The sequence below is a fragment of the Nerophis lumbriciformis genome, linkage group LG22 (assembly GCF_033978685.3).
Source record: "Nerophis lumbriciformis linkage group LG22, RoL_Nlum_v2.1, whole genome shotgun sequence".
Taxonomy (NCBI): domain Eukaryota; kingdom Metazoa; phylum Chordata; class Actinopteri; order Syngnathiformes; family Syngnathidae; genus Nerophis; species Nerophis lumbriciformis.
The window spans coordinates 17,957,733-17,979,127 of record NC_084569.2 but is presented as its reverse complement, the minus strand read 5'-3'; the positions used below and the strand labels follow the sequence as shown (position 1 = coordinate 17,979,127).

The window sequence follows — 21,395 nt, the reverse complement described above, 5'->3', positions numbered from 1 at the left end:
GAGCTGACATGAGCCCTCTAAGTCTTATAACATTTTTGAGGTGATTGTAGGCCGATTTTGTTACTGATTTGATGTGACTGTCGAAATGTAAATCAGAATCTAAAATAACCCCAAGATTTCTGGCTTTATTTGAGTATAAGTATAAGTATCTAAAGTGCTCTCATAATGTTAAGAAAAGGTTTTATGTGCTCGAACTATGAACATATTTGATTTATAATTAATTATTCCTACTTCGCGGAAATTAATTTATTACCAATTAATAGCGATAAACGAGGGATTTCTATACAGTATTAGTTTGGGAAGAAGTTTGGACACCCCTGAGCTACAGGGTAGTAGTTGGAAGTTGAATAAACCGATATCGGCCTGCCGATATTATCGGCCGATAAATGCGTTAAAATATAATATCGAAATTGTCGGTATCGTTTTTTTTATTATCAGTATCGTTTTTTTGTTTGTTTGTTTTTTTGTTTTATTTATTAAATCAACATAAAAAACACAAGATACACTTACAATTAGTGCACCAACCCCAAAAAACTCCCTCCCCCATTTACACTAATTCACACAAAAGGGTTGTTTCTTTCTGTTATTAATATTCTGGTTCCTACATTATATATCAATACAGTCTGCAAGGGATACAGTCCGTAAGCACACATAATTGTGCGTGCTGCTGGTCCACTAATAGTACTAACCTTTAACAGTTAATTTTATTCATTTTCATTAATTACTAGTTTCTATGTAACTGTTTTTATATTGTTTTACTTTATTTTTTATTCAAGACATTTTTTTTAATTTATTTATCTTATTTTATTAATTATTTTTTTTAAAGTACCTTATCTTCACCATATCTGGTTGTCTAAATTAGGCATAATAATGTGTTAATTCCACGACTGCATATATTGTTTGATATTGGTATTGGTTGATATCGGTATTGGTAATTAAAGAGTTGGACAATATTGGAATATCGGTAAAAAGCCATTATCGGACATCCCTAGTAGGAAGTTGAATAAACTAATGAGGAACAAGTAGGATTAAATAAACTCTGCTTCGTCATACTCCCTTTCGGACCGTTGAGCATTTGTAAACACGTGTATAAACTAAACCACTCTCATGGTATAATTGTTTGAGAATCAGGGCATATTTTTGTTAAAAGAAATTGGTCCATGCGTGTCTTCATGAATGAAGTCACATGACCAAACACGATGACGTGATACAAGAGAAAGGAATCAACAACAAGGAGAGCAAGAGCTGGCGTTTTTTTGTGTGTGTGTGTGTGGTGGAGAGCGCTCCTTGTCAAAAGTGGTCTTCGGTAAACGCGAAACTGTGCCTTTAATGTTTTCCGTCGCTTCGAGAAGAGGACACTGAGAGCTTCAAGTTGAAGAAAACGTCACTCCCCGAGTCAGGTGGGCTGGCCGTTGTGCTGAGTGTGCATGCCTCCGCTTTCGGCTTCTTTTGACAGCCTGACCCGCTGTTAGCCTCGCGGATTAGCCGCCTAGCTTAGCCACGGCGTAAAGGCAGCACCACCGCGGCGCGACGGCACATTTCAACGTAAAAGCCGCTGCTCACTTCACGCATTAACGCGATTTTACTTTGAAGAGACCTAGCGGAAATATATAGTGTCGGTGACTGAAACGACAACAAAGGGGTCTCCCAATGCGCTGAGACGGAAGCTAACCTTTTGTACACAATTTGTCTAAATTGAATATCTGTTACACTTTAGGCTCCCTCGTCTTCGTTTTCTCAGGAGGCTGCGGGCGGTTTTCCTCCGGTCCTTTCGTGTGTTTATTAGTTGTTTGACACTTAGTTTGACGTGTAAAACGGGGGGTAGTAGGGAAGGGGGTGGACAGAGTCGTGGAATGTCCGAAGTGTCCAACCGGGCTGCGTGTTCCCACCCGTCTAGTGTCAACTCATGCGAGCGTGCTGCTTCATCACCTCGCCGCCAAAGGGGTGCAAAGAGCGATCGAGCCGAGGCTGAGGATTGACCGCCACAGCAGCAGCAGCAGCAGCCAGGTTGGTCGCCTTATTCTCTTCATGACATCCACACAAAGCCTTCTATCTAATCCATTCATTATTATTGTCTTCCTACCATACACAACATGTCCCTCCCTCCTCACGCCGCCGAAACCCCGAACCGATCGCTTAACATTAGAACAATGGCCAAAAAAAAAGCATAAACGCAGACGTCTTTTGTTTAATAGCATTTATATTTGCAGAAATGCTGAATCATCAAAAATTGCATCCTAAATATAGCATCATCGATGTTTATCGCCGAGGTGGGTCGAGATGCGGCTGATGAGCATCAAGTGATGATCATCTTGCATTTATCACGTCTCTTTGTTGTCTTCATAGCAGTGCTCAGCCGGGGTGTGAGTGCATTCAGACTTGAGTGCCTGTAGCTGTCAAATGAAATGCATTTAAAAAAATGCATGCTAAGCAGTATATTATAATGCTATAATGGCATTCTGCATGGAGTGGCTGTCAAATCTGGGTCATGTGCATGTATTACCACAACATATGGAAGTTGGAATCATTCTGCGTATGATGATGTCTTGAGAATATAATAGACACAAAGTCTTTTGGAATGCATGGGAATTAAGTCAAAAATATGGAGAGTAAAAAAAAAAAAAATCAAGTTAAAAATGTAAACTTGTGTTTTCTGAATCAGTAAAATCCTAATTTCAGTCATCTATGCTTTGTTGATGACCATTATCCTAAAATTTAAATTAAAACAAACTCCGGCTTCCTCCCGAATGCAGCTGAGATAGGCTCCAGCACGCTCTGTGATCCCAAAAGGGACAAGCAGTAGAAAATGGATGGAAGGAAGTTAAAAATGTAAAGCTCATGTTTTATGAATCAGTAAAATCGTCATTTCAGTCATCTATGCTTTGTTGATAACCAATATCCTAAAATTAAATGTATTTATCGCTAACTTGCCGAGCCTGTGAGATAATTCCCCCCACCCTCTAGCATGTCTCTCCCCAGGTACTGGTTTATGTGTGAGTGAGAGGAAGAAAAGCTCCGGGGAGAAGTAATTTGGTACCAACAACACCCCGAATATAGGAAGAAGAAAAAAAATGTTCAGGCATTATTTTAGGAAAAAACAAAAACAAAACAAACTCTGGCTTCCTCCCGAATGCAGCTGAGATAGGCTCCAGCACCCCCCGTCATCCCAAAAGGGACAAGCAGTAGAAAATGGATGGAAGGAAGTTAAAAATGTAAAGCTGATGTTTTCTGAATCCGTAAAATCATAATTTCAATCATCTATGCTTTGTTGATAACCATTATCCTAAAATTAAATGTATTGATCGCTAACTTGCCCAGCCTGTGAGATAATCCCCCCTCCCCACCCCCAACATGTCTCTCCCAAGGTACTGGTTTATGTGTGTGAGTGACAGGAAGAAAAGTTCCAGGGAGATATGCTATGCAGCTCCCTGGTCATGGAGTGACATCCAGAAAGATCTGAGGCTATACCAGAATTGATCACTTTGGGGGAGTTTAAGTCCATTTTAAAAGATCGAGAAACCAGTTCTCTTGGGAAATGTATTTGGTTTTAAATTGAATTATTACTTAATCGTTTTAAATTATTTTTCACCTGTTGTGGTATGACTGCTGTTGGTCCGTTGTATTGTGTTGTTGTAATTTATTATTGTAACTTTGTTTGTGCCGCCCTCTTTGTCAGGTCACACTTGAAAAAGAGATTTTAATCTCAATGAATCTTTACCTGGTTGAATAAAATAAATTGATTGATTGATTGATTGAAATCATTTGGTGCCAACAACACCCCGAACATAGGAAAATTGTTTTTTCAGACATTATTTTATAAATAAAAAAAAACTCCGGCTTCCTACCACTTCCAAAGACATGCACCTGGGGATAGGTTGATTGGCAACGCTAAATTGGCCCTAGTGTGTGAATGTGAGTGTGAATGTTGTTTGTCTATCTGTGTTGGCCCTGTGATGAGGTGGCGACTTGTCCAGGGTGTACCCTGCCTTCCGCCCGAATACAGCTGAGATAGGCTCCAGCAACCCCTGCGACCCCGAAAGGGACAAGCGGTAGAAAATGGATGGATGGATGGACGTCTCTCCCCAGGTTTATGTGTGTGAGTGACAGGAAGAAAAGCTCCGGGGAGAAGCCATTTGGTGCAAACCCCGAACATCGGAAAATTGTTTTTTCAGACATTATTTTAGGGAAAATAAACAAAAAACCCCGCCTTCCGCCCGAATGCAGCTGAGATAGGCTCCAGCACCCCCCGTGACCCCGAAAGGAACAAACGGTAGAAAATGGATGTATGGAAGTTAAAAATGTAAAGCTCATGTTTTCTGAATCTGTAAAATCATAATTTCAGTCATCTATGCTTTGTTGATGACCATTATCCTAAAATTAAATGAATTGATCGCGAACTTGCCCAGCCTGTGAGATAATTTACCCCCCAGCATGTCTCTCCGCAGGTACCGGTTTATGTGTGAGTGAGAGGAAGAAAAGCTCTGGGGAGAAGTCATTTGGTGCCAACAACACCCCGAATATAGGAAAATTGTTTTTTCAGACATTATTTAAAAAAAAAAAAAAAAATTCCAAAGGCATGCACCTGGGGATAGGTTGATGGCAACACTAAATTGGCCCTAGTGTGTGAATGTGAGTGTGAATGTTGTCTGTCTATCTGTGTTGGCCCTGTGATGAGGTGGCGACTTGTCCAGGGTGTACCCCGCCTTCCACCCAAATGCAGCTGAGATAGGCTCCAGAATCGATGTCTTAACATTAGAACAATGGCAAAAAAGCAAAACTCAGACATCTTTTGTTTAGTCGCGTTATTTGCAGAATGCTGAATCATCAAAATTGCATCCTAAATATAGCATCATCGATGTTTATCGCCGACCCTCCGAGGTGGGTCGAGATGCGGCTGATGAGCATCAAGTGATAATCATCTTGCATTTATCACTCTTTGTTGTCTTCATAGCAGTGCTCAGCCGGGGTGTGAGTGCATTCAGACTTGAGTGCCTATAGCTGTCAAATCAAATGCATTTAAAAAAGAATGCATGCTAAGCAGTATATTATAATGCTATAATGGCATTCTGCATGGAGTGGCTGTCAAATCTGGGTCATGTGCATGTATTACCACAACATATGGAAGTTGGAATCATTCTGCTTATGATGATTTCTTGGGAATATAATAGACACAAAGTCTTAAGTCAAAAATATCGAGTGAAACTACACCTGATTGTAAAAAAAAAAAAAAGTTCATGTTTTCTGATTCAGTAAAATTATACTTTTTGGTGCCAACAACACCCTGAATATAGGAAAATTGTTTTTTCAGACATTATTTAAAAAAATTAAAAAAAACTCTGGGTTCCTCAGGATTGTTGGTGATGAAAACTTTAAAACAGACTGTAAAATGTACAAATTCATGTGCGTTACGTGATTTTTTGAATTTGGTGCAGACCACTTCATTATGATGAATCATTTCTATATCCTCCAATATCTGAATGGAATCCCTGTTATTATTCCCATCTATGCTTTGTTGATAACCGTTATCCTAAAATTAAATGTATTGATCGCTAACTTGCCCAGCCTTTGAGATAATCCTCCCCCCCGGCTGACCCAGCATTTCTCTCCCCAGGTACTGGTTTATGTGTGTGAGTGACCGGACGAAAAGCTCCGGGGAGAAGTCATTTGGTGCCAACAACACCTCCAACATGGGAAAATTATTTTTCCCACATTATTTTAGAAAAAAAAAAACAACAAAAAACTCCGGCTTCCTCCCGAATGCAGCTGAGATAGGCTCCAGCACCCCCCGCAACCCCGAAAGGGACAAGCAGTAGAAAATGAATGGAAGGAAATTAAACATGTAAAGCTCATGTTTTCTGAATCAGTAAAATCGTCATTTCAGTCATCAATGCTTTGTTGATAACCCCATCCATCCATCCATTTCCTACCGCTTATTCCCTTCGGGGTCGCGGGGGGCGCTGGAGCCTATCTCAGCTACAATTTGGTACCAACAACACCCCGAATATAGGGGGAAAAAAATGTTCAAACATAGTTTCAGGAAAAAAACAAAACAAACTCCGACTTCCTCCCGAATGCAGCTGAGATAGGCTCCAGCACCCCCCGCGACCCCGAAAGGGACAAGCAGTAGAAAATGGATGGAAGGAAGTTAAAAATGTAAAGCTGATGATTTCTGAAGAAGTAAAATCATCATTTCAGTCATCTATGCTTTGTTGATAACTATTATCCTAAAATTAAATGTATTGATCGCTAACTTGCCAAGCCTTTGAGACAGTTTCAATAACAAACCCATACCCAAGTACTGCTGTCAATTTAGACTTTACTAATAGCACTACAAACAATGAACTATTCAAAGTTTGGAACATCAGCACTCAGTATGAACACTTTAATATGTGCAAATTAGGGATGCCCTGATTGATCGGCCAGCAGTCAGTATTGGTCAATTTCCGTGATATAGTACATCATTGTCGATCAAAGCCTTTTAATACCGATCACAAACGACAATCCCCTCTGGCTGATACTTTATTTATTTTTAGTGCCCCGGCTGACAAGTGGCTAGCAGTTACTTATGTGTCTCCATACAGTGTTGAGCCGCTCCCCTGAGTTAATAAAAATCACCTCCACTACAGCAAATAAACTGCATTTCTTAGTATTTTAAGTATCATTATCATGTATCATTATCGCTGGCGGACGAGGCTAAACATGTTACACACTGAGAGCAAGACATGAGCAGGTATGCTAATGAACAAACTAGCTGATAAGCTAGCTAGAAACAACATAATAATTAAGTGCCAAGTAAAGTTTAAAGGGGAACATTATCACCAGACCTATGTAAGCGTCAATATATACCTTGATGTTGCAGAAAAAAGACCATATATTTTTTTAGCTGATTTCCGAACTCTAAATGGGTGAATTTTGGCGAATTAAACGCCTTTCTATTATTCGCTCTCGGAGCGATGACGTCACGTTGTGACGTCACATCGGGAAGCAATCCGCCATTTTCTCAAACACATTACAAACACCGAGTCAAATCAGCTCTGTTATTTTTCGTTTTTTTCGACTGTTTTCCGTACCTTGGAGACATCATGCCTCGTCGGTGTGTTGTCGGAGGGTGTAACAACATGAACAGGGATGGATTCAAGTTGCACCAGTGGCCCAAAGATGCGAAAGTGGCAAGAAATTGGACGTTTGTTCCGCACACTTTACCGACGAAAGCTATGCTACGACAGAGATGGCAAGAATGTGTGGATATCCTGCGACACTCAAAGCAGATGCATTTCCAACTGGACTGGACAGATCAGCTTTCAGGAAAAGAGAGCGGATGAGGGTATGTCTCCAGAATATATTAATTGATGAAAACTGGGCTGTCTGCACTCTCAAAGTGCATGTTGTTGCCAAATGTATTTCATATGCTGTAAACCTAGTTCATAGTTGTTAGTTTCCTTTAATGCCAAACAAACACATACCAATCGTTGGTTAGAAGGCGATCGTCAAATTCGTCCTCGCTTTCTCCCGTGTCGCTGGCTGTCGTGTCGTTTTCGTCTGTTTCGCTTGCATACGGTTCAAACCGATATGGCTCAATAGCTTCAGTTTCTTCTTCAATTTCGTTTTCGCTACCTGCCTCCACACTACAACCATCCGTTTCAATACATGCGTAATCTGTTGAAGCGCTTAAGCCGCTGAAATCCGAGTCTGAATCCGAGCTAATGTCGCTATAGCTTGCTGTTCTATCCGCCATGTTTGTTTGTATTGGCATCACTGTGTAACGTCACAGGAAAATGGACGGGTGTATATAACGATGGTTAAAATCAGGCACTTTGAAGCTTTTTTTAGGGATATTGCGTGATGGGTAAAATCTTGAAAAAAACTTCGAAAAATAAAATAAGCCACTGGTAACTGATTTTTAATGGTTTTAACCCTTCTGAAATTGTGATAATGTGCCCCTTTAAGAAGTGCAGATGGAACCACATTACAGCAGAAAGTAAACTTTTAATAACAGGAAATTATCAAATAAATGAATAAGAGTCTAGAGAGAGGATAATAAAACAGCAACTGTGGATGTGTCACAGTCCGTAAACAACACTTAAAGGGGCGGATATAAATACAATATTTTCATTTTCTCAAAATTATGAAATCATTGTTTTTGTTAATGTTTACCCTGGACAAAGGAGGATTTTGAGGACAAAAATGTTTTCAATGCATCGTCGATACTATTTTGATTTTGATTTTTTTTAGTTATTGTTATTATTGTACATAATAAAAGATAATAAGGAATTAGTTTAAATATTGTGTTGGTATTGTCGATAGCACTCACCATCAATACATTGAAACATTTACAGTTAATACATGTGATCGGTGTTGGAATCGGCAGAGCATAAAACCCTGATTCGATCATCCCTAGTGCAAATATTGCAAGATGTTACATGGTTAAATCTCTTTCCAAATATATCAAAACTGTGAAAAAACAGCAACTTATTTGTTGTATCACAACCCTTTTTCTGTAAATACATTCCCTGTTATCTTGTTATTGCCTCATGATCCTTGTAATGCTATCACTTACTTGGACAACTTTAATCTTGTAATATCACAAATTATATCCTTTAAAAAAACTGAAATTGTTTTCATATTACAGCACCCTATTTGTAAATGTAATTTGTTATTCCTTGCACAGTTGTACGTATTTACCTTTGTGTTTTGTGTTTGGGCATTTATCCAGCTCTCTTGTGACAACATTTAACACAATTTAACACTCCATTTCTCTTATTTTGATTTGGCAGATGCTCTTGTTTCTCCCCGCGAGTGGCATTATGAAATTTTCAGCCCATTAGCCTGCATGGAGGGCAGGTAATGAATTATCCACGGAGAATCCCGGCGCCATTTTTTGTGTTTTTTTGTGTGTGAAAATGTCACCTTGGAAACTGTTGAGCATTTATAGGCAGATAGAAGTTTCTCCCGTTCTTGCTTGCCAAGCCAACTTATTTCATCATCGTCCTTGAGCGCGCGCGTCTGTGTGTGTGTGTGTGTGTGTGTGTGTTGCATTTAAATGTGTTTAGAAGGCAGGTGCTCGGCTTTGCAATAAAGCCTCGTCGCTGCCTTTCCTATGCAGGTAACAAGAATGGATGAGGACCCGTGTAAGAGCCTGGTGGAGCTGCCAGAGGTGTGTTGCTGCAGGCAGGTAGTGGTGGACATCTGCCGAGATTTATTACCTCTTACATTGAGGTATTACAGGGAAAATAAGGGTGGGATACTGCATGCGCGGCGCTAGAATTTAATGTACGGTTGACGAAACACGAAGCAAGACTTTGCACAGCTTGTGGCCCATAACACCTCTGTATGGCCAACACACAGCTGTGCCTGGGGAGTAGTTTACGCCTATTCAGGACAATTAATAGCCTCCAGAAAGGAACACAAACGCAGGATTTGTCCACAAAAGTGCTGCTTAAGCTTCACGCGGGAAATGCCTGGAAGAAAGGGAGAGCAAGATCAATATATGTCCCCCCCCCCGCCCCTCGCTCCCTCATTCCTTGCAACGGGGCGGGATTGTTGGTGATGAAACCTCTTGCAAGTGTGATTGCTAAGCGTTGCGATATGCCCGCTGCTGATACTTTCAACTCCATAGAGTGGCAAGTGTGTTTGATGACTCTCTGCTTGGAGCTTAAATGAGATTTGGCATGTTCATTAGTGCCCTCCGTGTGTTTTCAGAAGGAATAGAAGAACGTTTGGAGTCGGTGCGCTCTTTGTAGCTCCAACTGCTCCCACTGTTGAAGGAATGTTCAGAATTTTTGTCCATTCATCAAAATAAGCATGTGTGACATACTTAAAGGGGAACATTATCACCAGACCTATGTAAGCGTTAATATATACAATGATGTTGCAGAAAAAAGACCATATATTTTTTTAACCGATTTCCGAACTCTAAATGGGTGAATTTTGGCGAATTAAACGCCTTTCTATTATTCGCTCTTGGAGCGATGACGTCACAACGTGTTGTCAAATCGGGAAGCAATCCGCCATTTTCTCACTTTCGTCGGTGTGTTGTCGGAGGGTGTAACAACACGAACAGGGACGGATTCAAGTTGCACCAGCGGCCCAAAGATGCGAAAGTGGCAAAAAATTGGACGAAATTTGTTCAAAATACAAGGGTGTGGGGAAAGCCGACGAAATGGTCAGTCGTTTGTTCCGCACACTTTACCGACGAAAGCTATGCTATGACAGAGATGGCAAGAATGTGTGGATATCCTGCGACACTCAAAGCAGATGCATTTCCAACGATAAAGACCCTAGCTTCCCTGGCCTGCTGACATCAACTCCAAAACTGGACAGATCAGCTTTCAGGAAAAGAGAGCGGATGAGGGTATGTCTACAGAATATATTAATTGATGAAAACTTTATTCATTACTCGCGGTTTTACTTAAATTATTATATATAAACTGTGTTTACCAATAATTTAGCTTAAAAACATTTATTTTTTTCAATCATTCGAGTACATTCGGGTAGTCTTGTGTAATGCAGTATTTTGTGTGTATTTAGGTATGGTTAACCTGAGTGCTGAAATCGTGGAAAAATATATGTTCTTAGCGCGCCTGATATGGGCTGTCTGCACTCTCAAAGTGCATGTTGTTGCCAAATGTATTTCATATGCTGTAAACCTAGTTCATAGTTGTTAGTTTCCTTTAATGCCAAACAAACACATACCAATCGTTGGTTAGAAGGCGATCGTCGAATTCGTCCTCGCTTTCTCCCGTGTCGCTGGCTGTCGTGTCGTTTTCGTCGGTTTCGCTTGCATACGGTTCAAACCGATATGGCTCAATAGCTTCAGTTTCTTCTTCAATTTCGTTTTCGCTACCTGCCTCCACACTACAACCATCCGTTTCAATACATGCGTAATCTGTTGAAGCGCTTAAACCGCTGAAATCCGAGTCTGAATCCGAGCTAATGTCGCTATAGCTTGCTGTTCTATCCGCCATGTTTGTTTGTATTGGCATCACTGTGTGACGTCACAGGAAAATGGACGGGTGTATATAACGATGGTTAAAATCAGGCACTTTTAAGCTTTTTTTAGGGATATTGCGTGATGGGTAAAATTTTGAAAAAAACTTCGAAAAATAAAATAAGCCACTGGGAACTGATTTTTAATGGTTTTAACCCTTCTGAAATTGTGATAATGTTCCCCTTTAATAGACTGCCTGCTAGATCCTAATCTCTGTTCAAGTTCTGCTGTGTTTGACGGGGTTTAGGTCAGGGCTCTGTGGTACTTCCATATTCAAGCATGCCATTCATTACCCCTGACTGACTGTCATGCTGGATCCGACCCTAAACTGCTCTCACAAAGTTGCAATCAACAAATGTTCCGACATGTTTCTTCCTTGCCTTCTCATGTGGAGTTCAATCAAAATGAGTGAGGACTGTGGTTCTTTGGCTCTACCGTGTGCAAAATGCCCTGGAAAAGTGCTGTTGTGAATTGATGATGTTCAGAGGGAGCTAGTGACTATTATCCACAGCATGGTCAGGGTTTTTCCCTGGCTCAAATTGAGGCAGAGGTGGTACAACCCTAAATAGAGCTGAAACGATTCCTCGAGTAATTCGATTACAAAATATATTCGAGGAATTTTTGCTGCCTCGAGGCGTCGTTAATTTTTTATATTTTTTCGTTTAATAAACAGTAATCAAAGCTCACGTTTCGCACGGACTGTTTAGGTGTTGCACAGCGTGTTTACGTCACAGATCATACGCCCCCTGCACTGCACAACACCGCTCTTTTAAATATGCTTGAGTTTAGAAAACGTTTTCGCCGACATAACTCGTAATGGCAGATGCCGCAGGAAGCAATGGACAAGAGCCATAGCAAAACGAGGGAATTAAGAAGCGACGCAAGTTGTCTAAGGTGTGGGAACACTCCACACTAAAATCAGAGGAAAACGCAGTCGTATGCAAACATTGCAAAGTGGAGCTCGCATAGCACAATAGCACAAGTTCAATGCTGTAGCACCTGTCGAGAAAGCATCCGATTTGAGGGACGTCCAGAGGCGAGGTAAGTCATCTATTATTAAATGTAAAACAGCTCAGCGGATTTGCGTGGAGAAACCAACGTTTAAACGGCACCGTATAATAATCATCAAAAATGCAGGAGAGACTAGAACTTCGTTTATGCGGTCACAGCACATAGGGCTGTGAACACACTTGGTTTTTTTTAGCACACACAAATTGGCACAATCAACCACGGACGCATTTTAGCTGTGCGTGTCAGCCTTCAATATTGAAAACAGGCGTTTAGGAAATAAGACAATTAGGCCAAACGCAATAATTCAGGGCACATCTTAACATGTATAATTAAACCTTAATTAAACAAAAATATGATTTATTTGATTACTCGATTAATCAATCGGGATATTCGATAGAATACTCGATTACTAAAATATTCGATAACTGCAGCTCTAATTCTGACCATGCACCAGAATTTTAACGCAAAAAAAAAATGGTAGTTTTTTATATACTGTAAAGAACACTGTAAAATGTATTGTCATGTTTATTAATTTGATGGGTAGTTTGCTGTAAAATCATCAGTCAAGCAGATATTTAAGTATTTATTTTTATTTAGACAAAAAATTGTCATGTCTTGGTGATCATGTTTAGTTTGGTTATGTTCGGTTTGGGTTTTGGACTCTTTGTGCACTCTTGTTTGTTTTTGTTTCCATGACAACCCATTAGTTTTCACCTGTCCTCATGTCACGCACCGGATTCATTTGGACTCACACAACTGTCATTAATCATGTTCAAGACTATTTAAGCCGATAGTTGCCAGGAAGTCAGCCTGGCGACATTAACTCTGTTTGACTTCTGCTACCCATGTTACCCATGCTACCATAGTTCCATGCCAAGTGAGTTTTATCTATATTCTTGTCACAGTAAGTGTTTATTTGTTTCATGTTCATAGTTTTTTGCCCAAGTTCTAGTTTTTGTTTTCTTAACCAAGTTTGTACTTCCGCTTTGTGCGCGCCTTTAGTTTTGTACCTTTTGTTAGTGTTAAAATAAAATCATGTCTTTACCTGCACGTCTTGTCCACTCCAACCTTCCTTGCAACTCGGGAAAACGAACAACCCATAGACCACGTCTTGTCAAAAATGTTTGGAGAGTATTATAATATACTGTAATGTTTGTTGCAATAATGGATACTCTTAAAGTTTAAAAGGCATGCAATTTCAAGCAGTACATATATTTTTTCTGTAAAAATGAAAAAAAACCATTATATTTAATGAGAAAATATTAAGTACTTTATTGACACATATCATTTCCAGGTGTTTGCGGGCCAGATTAAATAATGCCGTGGGCCACATCTGGCCACCGGGCCTTGAGTTTGACACCTGTGATGATGGGCTCATAGCTTGTGTGGTGGGGGCCACTTTTGCTTGAGACACTCAGCCTTCAAGCGCTCTGTGGACAAAAGTTTTACTTCTTCGGTAGTTGCTTCAGGTCTTTCTGGTGCACTGCTGTCGATATAGCGCCTCTATAGGGGCGCAACCCTGCAACTGCAGTTAAAATACGTAGCTGCCGCAGAGGGACATCAATCGCTCAATCAGCACAGCCGGAGCTTTACGCTGTGTTGAGCGATATCAATCACTCTGGCTGAGGGTGGCACAAAATTAGCTGGAGGCGGCCACCACGCAATTTTGAACGCAGGAAAAACCCTGAATTGGTACAAATTGGTCTCACAAAAACAGGTGTGGGGAGTTACTATTTCTCGAGGCCTATGTCATATAGGGTTGATTAATTTGGGAAAATACTGTAATTAAAAGTTTTCATCAATATTGTGATTGCGATTTCACATGCATTTTTTTTTGCATATAATGTACAATGAATGATTTTCACATGACCAACATAGTATTAAATATATTTAGTACAATGATACCTCAACTTACAAGCTTAATTGGTTTTGTGACGGAGCTCTTAACTGAAAACACTTGTATTTCAGATTAACATCTCTCAATTAAATGAATTTTAATCAGTTCAATGGGTACCTCCCAACTGTAAAAAAAAAAAGTCCTTAATCCAAACGGTAATTCGGATCAGCCCCAAAATGTGTTTACTTGTTTCTTATCCTATGTCTGACGTTTTCTGAATGTTTTACAAAAATGTGCCCATAGAATGAAAGAAACATCGTGTCAGCCACCCACTCTCTTTGTCTCTGTGGGTGAAGGCAGGGAGGCTGGCATCCACACACATAGAAGTTGAGGCTTGTAGTGTACAAGAAATTATGTTTCGTATCCCATTTATGACATTTCCCCGAACTGCTCATAACTTTTTGAGCAATCTACAGCGGAATGAATTAAACAAAGTGAATCCTCTTGTCGGCCATCCTGTCTCTTGTAGGTGTGTGTCTGTATATCAACTAGAGTGTGTGTCTTCAGATCTGCATACATTTGTTTTAAGTTGTCTGTCTCCAATCAGAAAGAACCCCCAATAGGCTGTCTACTTAGATGTGACTTTTGCGTCATTTTTGCCATGTACGATTTGAGCGAGCACATCCAGGTTCGTGAGTGTGTAATACGTGTGCGCGCATTCAGTCGAGAATGCGTGTAATAAAATCTGCACGTGCGTATCTATGATCTGTGAGAAGCAGGAACCCTCTGTTGGCTGTCTTTTACATGTGACTTTTGCGACACTTCTGCCGTGAAAGAGTTGCCTGCCTGAACAGCAATTTAAATGTGTAAAAAAAAGTTGTCTTGTCTATAACTCCCCCTTGCCTTTCCTTATATTCACCACTAGTTATGTTAGATCACTATTATGTTAGATCCACTATGGACTTGACTTTCACAATATTAGGTCAGACCCACTCGACGTCAATGTTCCCTCTAATTTTTCATGTGTGTGAGCAAACGCACAAACACCCTGAGCATTCAGTGGAATACAGATGTGCACACTGTGGTCATACCAGCAGCACATTTATCTCAAACCTGACATAACAATTTAAATGTCTTATTATTATAATCAAGTGACTAGTCAATTTCAAGAGATTATTTTCTAATATATGTGATTTGGCCCACTTAGATATTGGTTTTTTTTTAATCAGCTATGCCATAGTATTTTATGCCTGGGTGGGGGTCCTGCTTTGGAAAGATTGGGTACCCCTTTCAGAGATCACATTTAGTTCCCCTTAAAACATTTACATGTTGCATGAGATGAAGTGTTTATTAACTTTCTGTCCGTAAAATAAATATTTTTTTTAGCAATTATGTAGTCCTGTAACATCATTTCATGATTAATATCCAAAAAATACAATTCTTAACAAATGACAGTAGAATAAGCACACTGATTAAGGAGTCATAGTAAAACATACTTGCCAACCTTGAGACCTCCGATTTCGGGATGTGGGGGGTGGGGGGCGTGGTCAGGGGTGGGGCGGGGCGTTGTTAAGAGGGGAGGAGTATATTGACAGCTAGAATTCACCAAGTCAAGTATTTCATACACACTCCAACAAGTAAATAACATCAACAAAACTCACCTTTCATGCACAACCTTAAAAGTTTGGTGGACAAAATGAGACAGAAAAAGAAGTGGCATAAAACATGTCCTAGAAAGTTATACATGTAAACAAACTATGGTGAGTTCAAGGACCGCCAAAATTAGTATATATATACATATATATATATATATATATATATATATATATATATATAATTTTTATATATATATATATATATATATATATATATATATATATATATATGTATATATATGTATATATGTATATATATATATACATGTATATATATACTAATTTTGGCGGTCCTTGAACTCACCATAGTTTGTTTACATGTATAACTTTCTAGGACATGTTTTATGCCACTTCTTTTTCTGTCTCATTTTGTCCACCAAACTTTTAAGGTTGTGCATGAAAGGTGAGTTTTGTTGATGTTATTGACTTGTTGGAGTGCTAATCAGACATATTTGGTCAATGCATGACTGCAAGCTAATCGATACGAACATGCTATTTAGGCTAGCTATATGTACATATTGCATCATAATGCCTCATTTGTAGCTATATTTGAGGTCATTTAGTTTCCTTTAAGTCCTCTTAATTCAATGTATATCTCATGACACACTATCTGTATATAATATGGCTTTTAATTTTTTGCGGCTCCAGACAGATTTTTTTTTGTATTTTTGGTCCAATTTGGCTCTTTCAACATTTTGGGTTGCCGTCCCCTGCACTACGCAATACAAACCAATCAGAAAGAACGGAAGGCGGGTCTTGACGTCTCTTTTTCACACACCACAACTGTGCGTTGTTTCTGATTGGTTTAAATTCTGTGATGTCTTCTTTGGTTTGTTAAATGTAGGCACATCTCAGATACGCGCACGCAGATTGTATTACACGCAGCCACTTATGAATGCGCGCGCACAAGTTGTATTACACGCTCACGAATCTGGATGCGGTCGCTCAAATCGTACACGGCAGAAGTGACCCAAAAGTCACATGTACAAACCCCAAAACCAGTGAAGTTGGCACGTTGTGTAAATGGTAAATAAAAAACAGAATACAATGATTTGCAAATTCTTTTCAACCTTTATTCAATTGAATAGACTGCAAAGACAAGATACTTAAAGTTCAAACTGGAAAACTTTGTTATTTTTTGCAAATATTAGCTCATTTGGAATGTGATGCCTGCAACATGTTTAAAAAAAGCTGGCACAAGTGGCAAAAAAGACAGAAGAAGTTGAGGAATGCTCATCAAACACTTATTTGGAACATTCCACAGGTGAACAGGCTAATTGGGAACAGGTGGGTGCCATGATTGGCTATAAAAGCAGCTTCCATGAAATGCTCAGTCATTTACAAACAAGGATGGGGCGAGCTTGTGAACCAATGCGAGAGCAAATTGTCGAACAGTTAAACAACAACATTTCTCAACGAGCTATTGAATTTAGGGGTTTCACCATCTACGGTCCGTAATATCATCAAAAGGTTCAGAAAATCTGGAGAAATCACTGCACGGAAGCGATGATATTACAGACTTTCGATCCCTCGGGCGGTACTGCGTCAAAAACCGACATCAGTGTGTAAAGGATATCACCGCATGGCTCAGGACACTTCAGAAAACCACTCTCAGTAACTACAGTTGCTCGCTACATCTGTAAGTGTAAGTTAAAACTAAAGCCAGTTATCAACAACACCCAGAAACGCTGCCGGCTTCGCTGGGCCCGAGCTCATCTAAGATGGACCGTTGCAAAGTGGAAAAGTGTTCTGTGGTCTGACGAGTCCACATTTCAAATTGTTTTTGGAAACTGTGGACGTTGTGTCCTCTGGAACAAAGGAAAACAACCATCCGGATTGTTATAGGCGCAAAGTTCAAAAGCCAGCATCTGTGATGGTATGGGGGTGTATTAGTGCCCAAGGCATGGGTATCTTACACATCTGTGAAGGCGCCATTAATGCTGAAAGGTACATACAGGTTTTGGAGCAACATATGTTGCCATCCTAGCAATGTTATCATTGACGCCCCTGCTTATTTCAGCAAGACAATTCCAAGCCACGTGTTACAACAGCGTGGCTTCATAGTAAAAGATTGGCCTTCCTGTAGTCCAGACCTGTCTCCCATTGAAAATGCGTGGCGCAAAATGTGTCTCCTCAGTGCCCAAACATTTACCGAGTGTTGTTAAAAGGAAAGGCCATGTAACACAGTGGTAAAAATGTCCCTGTGCCAATTTTTTTGCTGCCATTAAATTCTAAGTTAATAATTATTTGCAAAATAAAATTAAGTTTCTCAGTTTAAACATTAAATATCTTGTTTTTGCAGTCCATTCAATTGAATATAAGTTGAAAATAATTAGCAAATCATTGTATTCTATTTTTATTTACGAATTACACCATGTGCCAACTTTACTGGTTTTGGGTTTTGTAAGTAGACAATCTATAGAGAGTTCTTTCTGATTAAGGACATACAGACAACTTAAAACGCACTGATTACACACACTTGTATTGATATACAGACACACACACTAGTACACACACGCGCGTGAATTGCTCTTCATGCGCACAGATTGAGATACACATTTGCAAATAATTTTGCTACAATAATACTTCCATATAAAATGTCCTTTTCCAGAAGAATTAATGAAAAGTTGCATAAAATGAAATGAACAATAAAACTGCTGATGCAGAACCATAAGCTTTGTCCCTGTAGCATTGAAGTCACTAAAACAAGGTAATGGCAAGAAAAGAGTTGCTGTTTTGGAATGAACTGGGTTATTTATGTTAATAATGGCAGTTATGGGTTAATATGGTTAGTCATGTTGGTTGTAAAAGCCGGAGGTCAGTAATGGCTATTAATGGCTACCTATTACGGTTTCTCAGTAAACCTTTTAAAAGCAGCAGTCTATCAGCGTTTCTAATACAATGGGTAGCTTTCCCATTTAAATTGATACTGGTCCTAGTGTGTTCAAATGGCTCACGAAATGTGGTAGGATGGAAGAATAAATCTTTTATTTTTTTATTTAACTTTTAACACTGAGATGTGCTGTCGAGTTATCTTGTTTTCTTACACTTCTGTGTCTCATTTGTAAGTACTGTACTGTATTATAAAGTAGACCTTGCATGCAGTTGCAATTCCAAGACATTAAATGGCAGGAGTGTACAGACTGCGGTGTGTTGACATAGCCTGGAAGTAGAGATGTCCGATAATGACTTTTTTGCCGATTTCCGATATTGTCCAACTCTTAATTACCGATTCCGATATAATAATAATAATAATGGATTAGATTTTATATCGCGCTTTTCTATTATTAGATACTCAAAGTGCTCACAGAGAAGTGGGAACCCATCATTCATTCACACCTGGTGGTGGTAAGCTACATTTGCCGATTTCCGATATTGTCCAACTCTTAATTACCGATTCCGATATAATAATAATAATAATAATGGATTAGATTTTATATCGCGCTTTTCTATTATTAGATACTCAAAGTGCTCACAGAGAAGTGGGAACCCATCATTCATTCACACCTGGTGGTGGTAAGCTACATTTGTAGCCACAGCTGCCCTGGGGTGGACTGACGGAAGCGAGGCTGCCAGTTTGCGCCTACGGCCCCTCCGACCACCACCTATCATTCATTCATCATTCATTCACCAGTGTGAGCGGCACCGGGGGCAAGGGTGAAGTGTCGGCAGTGATTTGGATGTCAAGAGGCGGGGAGCGAACCTGCAACCCTCAGGTTTCTGGCACGGCCGCTCTACCCACTACGCCATACCGCCCCTAAACAACGCCCCGATATCAACCGATACCGATACATACAGTCGAGGAATTAACACATTATTATGCCTAATTTTGTTGTGGTGCCCCGCTGGATGCATCAAACAATGTAACTTTACCATGAATTGATTAACGTGGACCCCGACTTAAACAAGTTGAAAAACTTATTCGGGTGTTACCATTTAGGGGTCAATTGTACGGAATATGTACTGTATTGTGCAATCTACTAATACAAGTTTCAATCAATCAATCAATCAAAAACAAGGTTTTCCAAAATAAGAGAACAACTTCAACTCCAGTAATGGGAAAAAAAATGCCAACATGGCACTGCCATATTTATTATTGCAGTCACAAAGTGCATTATTTTTTTTAACATGCCTCAAAACAGCAGCTTGGAATTTGGGACATGCTCTCCCTGAGATAATCCTGATACGCACTACAACTATGGGAAATACTATACTTTGACTTTCACAAAGTGCATTAAATGTGTTTGTCATTCTTGTTTGGTGTGGGTTCACAATGTGGCGCATATTCGTAGCAGTGTTAAAGTTGTTTATACAGCCACCCTCAGTGTGACCTGTATGGCTGTTGATCAAGTATGCTTGCATTCACTTATGTGTGTGTAAAAGCCGCATATATTTTGTGACTGGGCCGGCACGCTGTTTGTATGGAGGAAAAGCGGACGTGACGACAGTTTGTAGAGGACACTAAAGGCAGTGCCTTTAAGACACGCCCCCAATAATGTTCACTGGGTGGAAATCGGGAGAATGGTTTCCCTGGGAGATTTTCGGGAGGGGCACTGAAATTCGGGAGTCTCCTGGGAAAATCGGGAGGTAGAAACTGATACCGATAATTTCCGATATTACATTTTAAAGCATTTATCGGCCAATAATATCGGCAGGCCGATGTTATCGGACATCTCTACCTGGAAGTAGTCTTTGCCATGAAGTTGAATTTTGCCAGTCTTTTTTTTTTTTGATTCTAGGAATGTAACGGCCTAAAAATGTTCATATCCCGCTTATTGTGACTAAAATGATCACGGTTATCAGTTGAATGTGCTCAAAAAGTACACACACTAAAATCTTTCAGACAAATTTATTTTAATTTAATTAGACACACAATGAACTTTCTTGACAGAGGAAACAAATGTTTTTTTGGGGATTCTCTGTACCCACTTATCCGATTCGTGGGATTGGTATATATTTGATTCTAAATCGATAAAAATGTTTTCGAGAATTAATACACATTTATTTGAAGACCATCTTAACGCTTACTTGTTGTGCGTATACTTCATATGTCAGCAGCCAAGAGGAGATTTCATGACCTGTAACCTGTTTTGAAAATATTTTATTATCATTTTTATACCAATTATTATTATGTGGGAATCTGTTTGAATCGAGAATCGTGTTGAATTGATTCTGAATCAAATTTTTTCTTCAAGAATCTAATTTGAAATATCGTGGATTGTTGTAAGATTTACATCCCTACTGTCCATGTAATTTAACTGAACTGATTTTATTTTAGATATCCCTTTTTAAACAAAAAAAAACAACATTACTGTTCTTTGTATGTTTTGATTGAATGGACATGTCAAACATTTTAAAGGACGTTACAGATAGTGAGACCTTGTTCTAAGATAAGATGTGTATAACCCACATAGGAAAGGAGCTCAGGCAGATTGTTGGAGTGCCTAAAGCTATATTGGCTTCTCTTTTGAAATATGCAGGAATCATCTGTAGACATATATTAAAGTAACCCATAAAAGTGTTCTATATGTCAGTCACCGCCAATCATTCGCAGCTTCCAACATGCTTATGCTGTATGGTTTATATGCAAAGCGACAAGTGTCATAAAAGCATTCTGCCTTTATTTGTAGTTTTGAATTTTAACTAATACGTGTGTTCAGCAGGGAGGTTCTGTGTCATGCTAAAGAAAGAACAATGAAACTCCTATGGGGGGTCCAATGGCTCCTGTGGGACACCTCTTCTTTGATATTATATATGCTTTGTAATTTATTCCACTGCTTTATACACATACACAAAAAATGAAGAAATTAAAGAGGATACGCCACACATTAGGAAGGCTTGAGCTCCAATTCTTGGCATACTGAATATGTGTTTTATTGGTTCAAATTGCACTCTGGAGAGGGAG

At 39.5% G+C, this 21,395-nt stretch overlaps 1 protein-coding gene across 2 annotated transcripts in view; it reads left to right on the top strand.

Moving 5' to 3' along the window:
- Positions 1-1,117: 1,117 nt before the first annotated feature.
- Positions 1,118-21,395, top strand: part of LOC133615508 (transcription factor MafG) — a 56,912-nt gene continuing 36,634 nt past the window's right edge. The window contains exons 1-2 of one of the 2 annotated variants that reach the window (XM_061974142.2): positions 1,118-1,400; positions 1,898-2,007. The gene's annotated coding sequence lies outside the window, so the exon portion shown is untranslated. The remainder of the gene's footprint in view (positions 1,401-1,897; positions 2,008-21,395) is intronic. The other variant, XM_061974141.2, reaches the window with a different exon arrangement.